Source organism: Thunnus thynnus, chromosome 7 (assembly GCF_963924715.1).
Source record: "Thunnus thynnus chromosome 7, fThuThy2.1, whole genome shotgun sequence".
In the NCBI taxonomy this organism is placed as follows: Eukaryota; Metazoa; Chordata; class Actinopteri; order Scombriformes; family Scombridae; genus Thunnus; species Thunnus thynnus.
The window spans coordinates 29,532,024-29,546,999 of record NC_089523.1 but is presented as its reverse complement, the minus strand read 5'-3'; the positions used below and the strand labels follow the sequence as shown (position 1 = coordinate 29,546,999).

General features: G+C 40.7%; 1 protein-coding gene across 8 annotated transcripts in view; it reads right to left on the bottom strand.

Moving 5' to 3' along the window:
* Positions 1 to 548, bottom strand: part of prx (periaxin) — a 38,243-nt gene extending 37,695 nt beyond the window's left edge. For all 8 annotated transcript variants that reach the window (XM_067595400.1, XM_067595405.1, XM_067595403.1 and 5 more), the window contains exon 1: positions 287 to 548. The gene's annotated coding sequence lies outside the window, so the exon portion shown is untranslated. The remainder of the gene's footprint in view (positions 1 to 286) is intronic.
* Positions 549 to 14,976: the final 14,428 nt, after the last annotated feature.

Below are 14,976 nucleotides of genomic sequence, written 5' to 3'. Positions count from 1 at the left end.
AATATTTCAGACAGCCAAGTTCTCTGCCTGATTAAAACTTCATTATATAGGCACAAAATAATGATAACAAGGAATTGCTGAAAATGCACTAATACCTCTGCTACTCCAGAAAGTGAGCTGTTCGTACCTTCAGCTGTAACTGACACCTGCTTTCTTCTCTGCACAAACCAGCCATAAACCTCTTGCAGCACATTTTCCAAGAGCAACACCAGAGAGCCTTCAGGTATCAACAGACTGCACTGTGTCACCAGGACAGACTTTAATAAACTTCATCCAACCAGCCTACCTTAATTCTCAGCCTCAGCGTGCCTCCCTTCAGAAGTTCAGAGGTGACAGACCTCCACCTGCAGCCGCAGAGCTTCAATCTCAGCCTTTCTCTCTTTTCTGATCTTCCTATGACTATGTCTCTATCATTTACTTCCTGTCTGTCCTCAGCTGCTCTCCGTCACTTGTTATTGTTGGTATTTTTAATCTTTTACCCCCTCTCTGTCTATAGCTTTTGCCCCTTGTCACCAGCCAGCCTGTTGCTCCCCTCACTGAAACCTCAGGCCTGGCCCAGGCCCATGGCATCTCTAGGAGGGATGCATCCAGCTGCCTGATTGGCCGCAGGGCAGAGAGATGCCCCCATATTAGGGCAGCAAGAGGCGGGGCTGTACGACTACGATAAAGGAGGGAGGAGAAGAAGATAACAAAGTTTGTGACATAGTAGACTGTCTGTCTGAGTAGTGAGACTACTGACTGTCTCTCTGTCTGTCTGTCAGATGCCTGCAGCATGTCTACACACAGAAACCAGTAAACCTGTGGTTTTATGAATCATAATCAATGTTAAATATACCACAAAAGAGCTGACAGATACCAAAATAGAGCTGTGATATTGGATGACTTTCACTTCCTCAAAGCTGATAAAACAAGACTTCAACACCTTTAAAACTATGGTATATTTATTTTAAATTATTCGAGGCCAAATCTTTTTTTTCATTTTACCTCAGAGATCAGCACAATTGTCTGAAAATGTGATTATAAAAATACTGTTTAACTATAGGGACTCCCTTTCCTGTAAAATGTAATAATTTAAAGTGAAATCATTCAACAGGTATATCTAGCTACATCAGCAATATTGAGTTAATGATATATAATTTCTGAAAAGACTGCAGGCTATAAAATAAAAGCTTAAAGGTTAGTCTTTCTACTTTGGATAATGCTCCTCCTCATCTACAGTCTGTATGCTCCTGAGCTAGCAGGAATTGCTGGAGTGATTGACCCGCCTTCACGTTTTGATCCCGTAAGTTACTCAACGGGACAGTTTCCAAAAGTGTGATGCATTCAGTCCATGGTGATGAGGAATCCTTTGGATAAAAACCCCGCTGATGCAGGTTGTATTACATTAGGTACATGGGATTTCTTTCCAGTAAGTTGTCAGTATTAATGGCTGTTGGTGTTTTAGATTGCTATGTCCCAGCTGAGTTATCTGTCTTCAAACCTGGAAGCCAAAATAAAACAGAAAACAGGCAACAATCAAATCCCAATGGTCTTTAAATGTCCGGATGAACTTTCCAATAAGTGATGATGTTGCTATTTTTATCCTAAATGGCTGAAAATAGGAGCAGCAGGCCTTGGATCTCGTTTTAGAGAAAGTGTGACGCTTCCTTTCAGGGACACAGCTGCTGTTATGTGATGAATGCTGTGTGTGTGTGTGTCAGCATGTCTCTGTGTGTACATTTGTGTTCCTGTCTGCATTTCTATATGTCAGTGTGTATCCGTCTTTACATTTGTGCATATCTTTGTTTGTTTCCTTTCCCGTATTTACAGATGATTTGTAGTAAACCATCTGGCTGCAGAGTTGAGGTTAATATGAGAACGTTTAGGCATGCCGGGCAGCGAGCCAAAGTACTGCAAACTGCCAACTACAAACCACAACCCCAAAATATTACCTGTAGTAATATGATACTTTGTTGATTCCTGTGGCTAAATTCTCTTTTCCTCTACAATGAGGTCACCCAGTTAGCTGCATTCAATATCTTGCTGAAGGACACTACAGCAGGGTGGATGGTGGCCAACATCACGATCCTCCGGTTGAAGAGACCAAACCTGTACATACTGTACTGTATCCAGTCTCATATTCAGCACTTGACACCCAGAGAAGACACTAAAGGTGGCACGAACGTGAACAAAGCAAGACTGACACAATTTCATGTTCAGTGAGGTGAAATGATGTTGAAAACATTCACTTCAGGGGAATAAATTCAGCTGGATAAAAGGAGTTTAACTGACAATGTAAAGTAAAACCCAAACGGCTTTAGACACAACTCTGTCAAGACTGTTTGCTTGTAAATTCTACCCATAAATGATTACTAACAGCAAGAAAAATGTCTTGATATTTATGAAAACCATCAGAGTTTTTCTTTCTTTCATTTTTTTCATGTACTGCATGTATCCCTTTTCATCAGCTGTGTTTGTGCTGAGACAGGAGAGAGGGAAACCCCCCAGGAGTCTCTCCAAAGAAGATGTTGATGGTACAAACAGCCAATTCAACACAAACAATTCAACATAAAATCAACCAAATAATCAGTAAATTAAAATGTAATCAAGGTTCTGCACACTCATACAGGTGCTCCCAATTATTCTGACTGATTTCACCTCAGGTTGAAGTTGGATGGAGCCGAGTTACTGATTGCGGTAACTAAAAATGATTTGATGAGGTCTCGACTCAATAAGCTTATTAATTATTCACAGTGAAGACGACCTATTGCAGCCCCTGCACACCCACTTTACACCTGCACCAACAAGTCCTCCAAATTAAATGATAAATATGTTGTCTGACCAAGTGCACAGAATGACACACAGGAGCTTTTTCTAATCTTGTGTCTCTGTCAGCATTAATCAGCAGGACCACATCATTTGTCTGTGCTTTCCAAAACCGTTACAAATCACTGTTAAAGTGTGGGTTAAAGTTTCTACTTCCTTAAAGTTGTCATCATGGCTACAATAACAACCATAGGGTTAAGGTTAGGGAACAATTGTAGTTATGTTGCAGTTGAAAACAGGAAACAAACTGCGGTCTCCTGTGGAAAAGTCCACCGTTGGGTTAATGCCTCTAACCACCGCTCCTCCTCAAAATTAGAAAATATATACGTCTGACTGCATAGCATCTGTCAGTCAAACATAAACGGTTTTTCTTGGGAGGACAGTCTCACTTGCACAGGTGTGTAAACTGAGTAAACTACTTCTCTGGACTGTGAGGATGTGTCCAAACTGTACTTGATTGACATCTCCCCTTCTCCTGTTTGTTTTGTTGCACCTGTTAGGGCTGGACAACTTTGTTAGTCTTTAACCTGAGCAGGAGTCTAAGTGTCAGGTTATACTAGAAAATAACTAGTTAGTATGACGTTATAGAGCCAAAATGAATGAAAACACGTGTTTGGGTGCACAGGGCCATTAAGCCTCTATCCAAGCCCCAGAGCTTTATGAACCACACCACCCCTGCCATCCAGCGCAACTGTACCCAACCCACAACCCTACAGATTGACATGTCTCTTGCCAGAGAGATGGGCAGAGGTGGTGTGGGTGGGGGTGGGGGTGGGGGTGGGGGCAGGGGTGAGGGTTGCTGTCAGCACAGATCACGCAGCCAGCACTGTGTCAGCTAACATGGTCATTGTTGCACAAAGCCAGGATTTAGATACAAGTGAGGCCTGGTACCCTGAAACAAGGGCTGGGCTGGAGAGGGGAGGGACGGAGGGTGAGAGTGAGGAGAAAGCATCTGGATGCATATCACTGTTATTATACTTATATGCTCCCATATGAAACTTAAAAAAAGTATTTTTAAGGCTGATGATATTGTATTATACTGTGCAGGGACCTGCACATAGACTGACAGAGGAGAGCAAAAGGGGGACTGAGGAGGGGCGGGGTTGTTGTTGGGTGAGGAGGGTGAGGGAGGATGGACAGTCCGGTTGGCATCGGGCGCGACATTCCACCGGACGCCAGCTAGCTATGCCCTCGTCAGCGCTTAAATGGGCCAGGAAAGTAGAGCAGGCTCTGTGTGTGTGTGTGTGTGTGTGTGTGTGTGTGTTACAGTGAAAAACCAGCCCATCCTCAAAAGAAAAATGAAAGTATAGTTGAAAATTCAGCTGGCAAAAGCGACCTACAGTTACGTTTGAACGACAGACGCCATCTAGCGGCCGTAGTAATTACGACCGAAGTGACGCAGTTCAGATGACGTCAATATAAAGCAGGGTGGGTGGATGATAGATGGATGGCAAAAAAGTGGACTTAACTGCAGGAGAGCAGCTGTTTGCTTCCCATTTACAACTGTGAGTGTCACGTTTCCGACCACGAGTTGGGACAGTTTTTTAAAAACCGTAACTATGATTGTTGTGGTGTTTACTGTTGCCATGATGACGAAGGTTGCCTAACTTCAAGTAAGTAGTAACTTTAACCCACACCACATTTCAAGTGATCATCTTAACCCAAACCAGGATCTTTCCCTCAACCTATGTGGTCATTTAATTATGAGGATCTGTTGTAAAGAACATGCCTGGTCTCAGAGACGGAGGATAGCTACCAGTAGTCTATTAACTTTGATTTATGCCCACCGACGGCCACAGAAATGTAGTTCTGGTTTAACAGTTTAACTCAACAAGTCAACCACTTCTCTAGTAATTCAGACCACTAAGTATGTTATTCTGCCTTCAGATTGTGAGCTTGTGAGGTTGACATTTTAACATATGAAGGACAAGATGTGAATAACAATAATAATGGACATTGTCTTGTTCCCTTTCAAAAAAAAAAAAAGTTTAGTGATTTTGTGATTTTTTGCATTTCAGAGATACCGAGATCAAAAAAGGTTCAACAACATAAGTAATTTAAAAAGTAACTTTCATGGGCTCTGACACAACATCACAATGCAAAAAATCCTTAACTCGTAAATTATCACTTACAAAGTCATGAATACCAAATCAGTGGGTAAACAAGACAAACACGATTCAACTTGACAGCACCATTACACCGCCAAACCGAGGAAACTGACTCCAAACAGAAAATGGACGTCTTGGTGTCTTGATAGAAAATATAACAGACAAGGCAAAGGTGAAAAAAACTAAGTTATTTATTTATTATATCAAGACACCTCAGAGTGTATTATTGCCTCCTAGATGCATCAGAGTAACCTGAGATGTGCTAGTTTGTGTGTCTTTGTGGGAATATGTTGAGTATGTGTCCTTAAATAGTACACTGTACACATTTCCTTCATGCAAGTGCATGTACACACACACACACACACACACACACACACACACACACAACAGTTTGGGCAGATAAACTAAACAGTAACTGAAAACTGTTGTCAGTGACACAATGCTCTCTTCCTGCCCCGGCTTCGCCTTGACCTGTGACTGGTCGACCTTTCAGTGTGCCGAACTGACCTCAGGCTATTAAAAGAGAGGAATGTGAGGATATGTCTTACTATAGGTTCCCTTTTAGATAGCTGGGGTTTATTGTACAGTTTGCATAAAGTATTAAACTAGTGGAACTTTAACAAAGACAAATGTCATCTGCACTACTTAAGATTCTGTGGATTTGCCTTGTTTGCTAAAATGAGCTAAAATGTAGTTGGATGGAAGTGAATTAAGAACAAAGTATGAACATTTTTTCCATAGAGAGAAATACCTGTAATTAGCAACTAAAGTCCAACATTTAAGGAGCCAGATCATTTTCTCAAGAGACACCAGAGCTAAAAGAACAGTGAATATATTACATTCATCAGATGGGCAGAAACACGACTTTAACAGGATGCTCATGTTGCTCTGTGTCCAGTGGACATATACACATGAAGTCACTTATCTTAAATTCTGTACTAACTCTGTTGTGACTATTTAAGAAATTGTGTATAAATGTATGTGTCTCTCACTGCTATTAATCCATGAACAGCTTTAGCTTGGACATCAGTTTCACAAGGTTTTTTTTTTTCCAATTTTGTGATGCCACTTGCTACAAAAGCTCAAAATCATTTACTTTTCAGGGTTCACAATATTCATTAACAACTCACTACTCAAACTGAATTGAGGGAGAAACGATTTGCTGCTAATGAACAACAAGTGGTAAATTCAAGGAAAAAGAGAGAATAATTTTGGAAATGTGGGAACATCATAATATCCAGTTTATGTGTAGTGTTGAACAGTGAATTTAGACACCTGGCCAATAGAAATGCAGCTTTTGGCATGTTGACCTGAGAGAGAATCAACATAGATGTGTGTCTCTTACTTGTGTCCCAGTTTGTACAACAACGTTTTAGTGCAAGAGTAAGCAAATAAGAGGTGCAGTGTGAGTTTGATTCTGGCTAATTTGCAAAGTTGCATCGCTATTAGCAACCTCATCAATTGTTTTGTGATCACAGTATCACACATGACATCATATTCGGTATCATCACAAGGAGTCACAATAGAGTCAGATGTGACCAAGCATAAATGTCAGTATCAGCAGTCACTAGGACAACAAAAAAGACCAAATGACCACCTGGTCCACTCCAAACCAACCAAAAAACATCAGTAAGTACAACAAGTCCAACAAATGAACACACAGGATGGCTCTGAAGTATTAATATGTGGTATATTTAGGGGGGTATGTAGAATATAAAACTTGCAATCAACCTAAAATAATGTGAGAATTTAAGTGGCCTAACAATATTTTGATAACCACGAAACAACTGTCATAACTCCTCCAGGGTACGTACACGAAGGGGAGTAGAAAAAGTAGAAAAAGTACTTCTTGAACTAATGTGTATTCAGTCTGCGAATGATCCACACGTATTTATTTGGTGGCAGCATTGAGCCACACCTCATATGACTCATCATCTGACTCTCTTCATGTCTCTGAGTCTCCATCTGCTGCCTCAGTGCAGGTCTTTCCAGGCATCAGCAACAGCTAAAGAGCCTGAATGTAAACGCTACTCTGCATTAAAAAAAACGTGGTCCATCAAAACTGTTCAGATCAGTGAGCATATCTAAAAAGCAAAAATACATTTTCTCACCACAAATGTGAGCCATGAGTAGAAACAAGTTGAAAAAAAAAACTGCCTAACTTTAACCAAAGTTTTACCAAAATCTAACTCTATTCCTAATCAAAGCACCCAAAACTCAAGCATTGTAGATCATCTTTCCACATGACAATCAGGAGAAAATGGAAAGTCCAATTCATATTTTTATCACATAATACCATTATGTGATGGAGTAGCAGGATCTTCCAATTTTTTTGTATAAACAAAACATTGTGCTACATAAATTTTGAGTTCCTTTTAGGAAGCTGTTGATCCAGACTGGTAGCCAAACATAGTTATTCGAAGTTATTCATCCTGACCTGCATTGGAGGAAGGCGTCCAGGTGACTCTGAATATTCCACGTAGACACTCACACATGGTCTGCAGGAGGAAGCCGGTGGAGGAAACACACCGATGGAGCAGCCCACACGCGGGCCTTGGGGCTGGGAGAGCTGGGCGTCAGAGCTGGGGGAGGCAGGTGGGTGTCGGACAGGATCCGGGAGTTGCTTTGACTGTTTGGACCCACGCTGGAGCTACACTGTCAGTGTGGATCACAAATAGAGAGAAAGACAGAGAGAGAGAGAGGGTGGAGGGGTCCCGGGGTTGGGAGAGAGGGATGGATGGATGGATGCATGTATTGAGAGAGAGAGACGGATGGAGAGCAGAGGGAGGAGGGGTGGATGGATCGATCGATCGAGAGAGACAGAAAGACAGAAGAAGAGAGGGACTGTCTCATCAGTGTGTGTAAATATCAACATATGGACCACTGAACTTTCTTTTTCTTCCACAAACCACCACAGAGTGAGAGATGGGTGAGACTTTTGGGTATGTGTATGAGTGTGTTTGTGTGAGGGAGAGGCGACAGCAACGAGACAGGACAGAATAGGGGTGTATTAGCACTAGTGGACAGTCAGCAGTTTGCGCCGTCCCCCTGTAAAGCCCTGCTCCATTGTTTGTGGTGCTGGAGGCTTTAGCTGTGGCCCAGCAGGGCCTTGTTACTGGGCTTAGAGAGGCTGGACACTGGATACCAGTCAGACACAACCACAGCCAACAAGCCTCTGCTTATTGCAGTTTATTACTGAGTGATCAGAAAATTAATGTAAAGAGTAAGGCTTGCATTCTTCTATATTTTTCTCCTTTTCAACTACACCAAGACCAACAATGTGTTAGTCCATCTCTTAACACTTTCTGACCTGACCTGAACCGGTCTGTACCTCTCAGCCCCGAGGCCATTGGTTCCTGCAGAAGATGTAAATCTTTAAAAACTGCTCACAAATAATATAGTTTCATTTTTAGGAAAAGGCTCAACAGCTTCCTAAAACAACTGTAGTTTTTTTTGTTAATGTTAACAAAACAGGATCAATTCTTTGTTGGTTTTGATCTTTTCAAGGGATTTGTTGACAATAAGTCAAATCTGCATCCAGTAACGCTTGTATTAATCAAAACTTTGTTTGTATTGTGTAAAAAAAATCAATAACACAAAATTGAAAAGTTTGTTTTGATTTTCCAAATTTGTGTTTTTTAATATTTGTTCATTGGCACATGTTGATGGAAAGTTTTTAAAACAACTGAATGTGCTTTTGTAAAGATCTCTGCTGCTGGATTTGGGTGTTATTAATGGTATTTCATTATAAATAAAGTTTAAAACAGTTTGCTCTGGGGAGAAAAACACTGTGATGCTTGGAAGCAGGCATGATGATGGGCGGCCTCACAGATGATCCAAGTTTTGAGAAGAGTTTAGATCCTGGTTCATTCACAGGAACCTGATCTCACTGCGAATTCACACTTAAAGAAAGGTCTTCTGATTGCAAGATATACAGTATATGACTCAAATTATGATGGTGTGGATTGAACCAGGTACATTAACAAAGCACAACTAATAAGAAAACAATACAATAACTGCACCTAATATAATAACACAACATTAACCGAACCTTGACCAAAAACTGAACAACCAAGCTAAACTTGCAGGCTTTGCTGCAAATTGAAGTGAATTAATTGAGATGTGTAGTTATGTAATAATCCTTTTCATAGGATATCATGTGAGCTGTTGCGAGAATATGTTTTATTGTGTTTGTAATTTCAATTTATTGCATCAGCAGCTGATTTCCCCACATTTGTTTGACATTTGTTGATGTCCAGAAACATCAAAGAATGGAGCTCGGAAAATCGTTTGTTGCCACAGTGAGTGGCGTGCCGACTGGGGTCTACATGAAAATAACAAATCAAAAAAGAAGAAAGCCATGTTTACTGTTTTTTTTTGGATAAAAGTGACACAATTCTCATTTGCGTCTGTGGTGATTATCACTAGATGTGATGATTTGACCTATGTGACTGATGATGATGATGATGATGTAAGTCTTGCAACAAACAGGGAGCATGCTCATGTGATGGCTCCCCATCTGTAGATCCTCCACCACTATTTATTCCTCACCTCTGTCTCCATTCTGTCCTGTCTCCTGCTTATGTCACAGTCCTGCCCAGCCTTGCGTCTAATCAGAGGAAGAACAGTCTTCAGCTTCAATCCTCTTCATCTCTTCAGCTCCAGCCCTGTCACACAGCCTGGCTCATCCTCTTAGATGGTATTTCATGCTGCATCATGAGCTCAGGAGTTAAAGACCCAGGGAGTCATTTGCTCCTTGTAAGATCAGACCAAACAGTTCGTATTTTTTTGCAGGTAGTTTTGCAGATGACTTGCATTTATTTAGCCACTGATGCTTGTGCTTTGTGTTCGGCCCAACATCCCACAGAAATGACAATCATATCGCACATTTCTGCAGCACATGATTTATGTAGAAATCCAATTCTTTAGTGAAGCACAAAGGAAGAACTGTGAAGGCTGTGATAGACATCCAGATTTTATGTAGAAAGCAGAGTTTGTGTTCAGTCAACCTACAGTGAATGTTACATTTACATTTAAATGTCATTTGGCAGACGCTTCTTCAAAGCGACTTATAAGCGGAGCGAGACAATCAAGCGTTAGAGGACAGTGAATCAAAAAGAACTGTGGTACAAACTCTCAAGTAGCTGACCAGACACAAGTGCAATAAGAAGGAGTGCTGGAAAGTTTTTTTTTGAAATTTTTTTATTGAATTATTATTTTTTTTATTTTTAATTATTAAAGATCCCCTCCAGACATGTTTAAAGATGTATATAAAGTACTCTGCTTTGAATAATAATTTGTCTGATAAAGTTTTTCCACAAAAAACAATTAAATTAAAATGGCAGCTTCTCCCTTTCCCTCATTAAAAATTTGAGAATCTATGAATATGCAAATTTTTTTCATATCAGAATTTGAATTATTGGACACAAGATGTCTCCTACTTCACTGAAAAGTCAAATTCTTAGTGTTTGTGCGCTGGAGGCTTCAAGTTTTCACATCACATTTATGTAAGTTAAATAGTGGACCAGGATCGGCTTCCAGACTAGTTGTGATGTCACAAATCATGCTCGTAGGCCCCGCCCCTTAAAACTGGATTTTCAGTGAGCAAAGAGAAACTTTCCACTTTCAACAGATTAAATGTGAAAACAGCCTTCTAGTGTCAAACTCTGCACATACACCATTCAGCACAGTGAAGCTCCAACATTCAACTGTGGGAACAAGAAGCAAAACACATTTTTAAGTGGAGGGAGGACTTTAAAGTAAGAAATAAGAAATAAGAAATACCATAAACAAAGTAGTGCAACAATCAACAAAGTGTTTAAAAGGTTAAAGTGTTGAGGTGTTAACAGATAGAGCCGAGTTTCCAGGCGTTTCTTGAATGCACCAATGGAGTCAGCAGACCGTAGGGAGCCGGGCAGCTCATTCTACTATCGTGGAACCAGAAACGAGAAGAGTCTGGATCGTTATTTTGTACCAGGCAGTGATTTTATTACCAGATACTCATTCATTTGCAGATCGGAGCAGACAAGAGGGGACACACCACCTGATAGGTGACTCATCGTAGGAGAGTGCAATTTGATTATTTCTTTCTTTTCTGATAGTTAGTAGTAGTAGGAAACATGGGGGGAAGAGTCAGAACATCAATATTGGACAAATCTGCAAAACCCCAGAATATTTCCAGTAACAACAACTGTCTTAACGTCCAGTTCCAGTGTTTTAAAGAATTCTCACTTTCTACAATATCTGTGTACAGCAACTATAATGTGTGGAAGGCTAGGCAACAAACACTACTTGTTTAAGGTTACGGATATCCATCCTGACCTTCACATTCTTATTGCAACATAAAGGATGCACTACTTCCTGCAATGGCACTGAATGTCACCATTTGATGTAAATCATGAGGTGCAGAATTGGCCGATATGGATGTAATTCCTATGGGGTATATGGAGGGATACTAGCCTTGCACACATATTTGAGGAACATGATTGGCATTGAACATTCAAAAACGTTGTCATTGAATGTAATCTGCATGCTACGGTATGTTAAACTATACTCAATTAATATCAAATTAAACTGAAGCCCAGATGGGAATTTGGCCATTAGTTTCCTGTTATGAAATAAAGTGCTGTGAGAGTTTGACCTGTTAGAAGTCACAGGCTCATTAATGTCATCAGGATTCATCCTCTGAGGACCAAATGTACCAAATACAGTCATAGTTAATCAATAATTATTGAGATAATTCAGCCAACAGACTAACGTACACGTCGGTAGAGCTACGTCGCTAACCTGAAAAACAAGAAATCCAAAATACATCTCCATCAGGTAATTATTTAAATGTCTTAACTCTCAAAAGCATCCGAGTTAACCTGAGTTAATTTCGAATCATTAAATAAATGACCTCTAATTTAAGAAATTTGTGATTTCTACCCTGCAGAGTAAAAGAGAGAAAAAGTGTGTGATGCTTCATCAGGTCTCAGGGTGATAAATGTAGATTCTGTACTCATTAGAAGCAATGTTTGTCTGCCACATGCCTCAGTTAATCCCTACAAAGTGCAGAGTAGTTGAGAGCTGAGTCATCGAGGATGGATCCAGCACACGCACACACACACAAACACACACACACACACACATACACACACACACACACACAAACACGCACACACCGTTAAAGCCCTGAGAATCTTGTGGGTTTAACACAAAGTGACTCAGAAGGATCACACAGGTTTTCTTCTCCCGATGCCCACTCACAGCTCAGACCTGGAGGCTTATAACTCGGCGACGGCGCTCCTCTACTTTTCCAACCTTCAGACGGATGAATAATTTGTTTTGAGCATGAATCGTCATTTTGTGAGGAGCGGGACCGCAAGCAAACCAGAGCACACTGATGGAAGAAACCGACTGTTTGTTGTTGTTCACTGAGCGAATCTCAGTGGTTTCAGCGTGATGATTTACTGTACGCTGCAACTTTTGGGGGCCACTCTGATTGGCAAAGATGCTCAAGCAGTCCCCCTGTGGAGGGCTGTGTTGTGAGAACGTCTGTCACAAACTCAAATGTGCCTAAAATTATATCTTTCACCAGGCAAATGAGGTAGAAAGTAACTATTTAATCTAGAACTATTTAGTTCTTGAGTATAGAAACCATTTACCATTCAACATAAGAATAAAAAGATAATGGGACATCTTTATTATTAATTTTATTTCTTCTTTCCCTTCTTTTTTCTTCTTTTCCTCCTGCCCTTCCTTTTAAAGAAAGCAATGTCTGTCCGCCGCTCAACCTTTCGGCTCTCCGTCCACACTGAAAGATTGTTTTTTTGCCCCGCCAAAAGTCTCCAGAGACGAGTAATTCATAAAACTCAGCTTGTTGTTTCAGTGTATACAGGGAAAACTGAGCTTTTACAAAAATGATGACGTAAGCGGCTCAATGAGAGCTGTGTGGCATTTAAGTTAAGAGCTCTGGGGGCCAACAGTGCTACATTTAAGCAGTGCAAACAAAGCAGGCAACATGCAAAAAGGCAATATTAGGTGCCAAGACAAGAACAAAACACAAACAGTGCAAGGACAGGACAAGACAGTGCAAAGATAAGGCAAAAACTGTGCAAAGATTAAGTGCATGGATGTAGGATGTTAACATTATTTTCACTGTAGTGAAGCGCAGCAGCTGAATGACTGCTGGTTAACATGTAGTGTTTATGAGCCGCAATTTCATACTTGTTCCGTTGTCTGATGACAGAAACAGAAAAAATATGTAAATGAGCACAACAATATTGTGTATTCGGCTGTTTTAAAACACAGTGTAGGTGACCAGAGTGAGCGAGAGGTGAATGAACGGAGGTTGAATGGGCTGTCACTTGGCAGAGTAACTGGCTTTCCACGAACAATAACCTGGAAACGCTATTGTGGTGTTTAAAATCTAGAGGGCTTAGTGTTGAAATAGTCTTTTGTTTCTCCTTTGTTGCTTCCATCTATTCATATGTCCTTATTGCTTTCCCTCTTTCCCTCTTAACTGCCTTCTTTATCTCAATTAACTGATCTGAGAGCAGGAAGATCCTTCATCTGACTTTCAATACTTAAATAGATTGCACTGCCAACATTTATCTTTTAGTCCAGCAAAAAGAATATTTTTATGCTGTGATATTATCAACATCACCTTGTGGGATTTGTGACAGATTTTATGAAGAGGCGTTCTTCGAGAGGCCCATCCATCATTGGAAAACAAGTTTTGGCAAATTCTCCTTGGTGCTTCAGAAAAATATCCTTTGAATTAACAAACTTAAGTGAGTCACAGCGGGGACCCGGTGAAACAGGTTCGTTCCAGCTCTTCAGGGCTATTTATGATGAATCGAATTAATGTAATTACATGGGAAATGTGCATGAGAAATTATCTAAATTGGTTGATTACGTTCAATTGCATATACAATGTTTATTTAAATCTCATTGAGATCAAAATCTCTTTTGCAAGAGGGACGTGAGTACAGCATAAGGGGACGAGGAGAGGGACTGAGAACGCAGGAACAGAAAGTTTTTTTCTCTTTGAGATCATGTTTCATGTCCTGTTGGGGAACCTGATGAGCTCAAAACGAGACCTAAAGAGGGTTAAGGGTTGTTTTTGCTTGGCCCCACTGGATTCTTTTTAGCCATGCTAGTCGCTCTATGGATGGCGATGTTGAGCTGTGAGTCGGTCCGCCACTTTGTCTGGAATATGTCAACAACTACCAGATGGCTTTAAAGGCCTGCTATTAATTTTGGTGAGCTCAGAATGAATAGTAATATGTTCTCATCTTGTGCCGTCACATCAAAATTTTAATGTGTCAAATACTTTAGTTCATGAATGCCTGCAAAACTAATGACATTCCCATCAGCCTCAGCTGTGCACTGTGTTTAGTGCTGATTATGTGTATGTGTTTAGTGTGTGATGTCAAGAATGCTAAACTATGATGGTGATAATGATAAACAATGCTAAACATGAGCATGCTCCCATTGTCATTGTGAGTATGTTAGCATGACGATATTAGCATCCAGGTCAAAACACTGTGTAGCAGTGAGAACAGCCCATAGTAGACTATTAAGATGGACGTAGTGAGGTTGGTTTGCACTGGAGCAGGTTTAAAGCCCAGAGTTGCAGCTTCTGGTCGGTGCCATCTTTTCCATTTGGAGCCACAACCTTCCAAATAAGGACTGTGGGGTGTTGCCGTTCAGGCTCTGCCAACAAGCCCTGCTACAGAAGTGAATGCCAGCTTACTGGAAACACAGAGCAGTGCACACTTGGGCTCATATTAGCTGCTTTAGCTAAATTGTGCTAAGAGGGCAGGCATTGTAATCAAGTTATAGTAAACTTACTGAAATACTGAGACAATAGTCTGACTCAGTGTGAGTCCTGGAGCCGGGGAGAGCAGCAGGTGAGCCACATGACATCAATGCTACTATTAGTCTTCAAATCTTATTAACAGAGCAATTATTTCCAAAATGACCATCAGCACATCATTAGAGGGCCTGAATTTAGCAGTTGAGACCATAATTACTCGTTGAAAGAATTACTGTTTTTCTAGAGAGAAGTTGACACTTT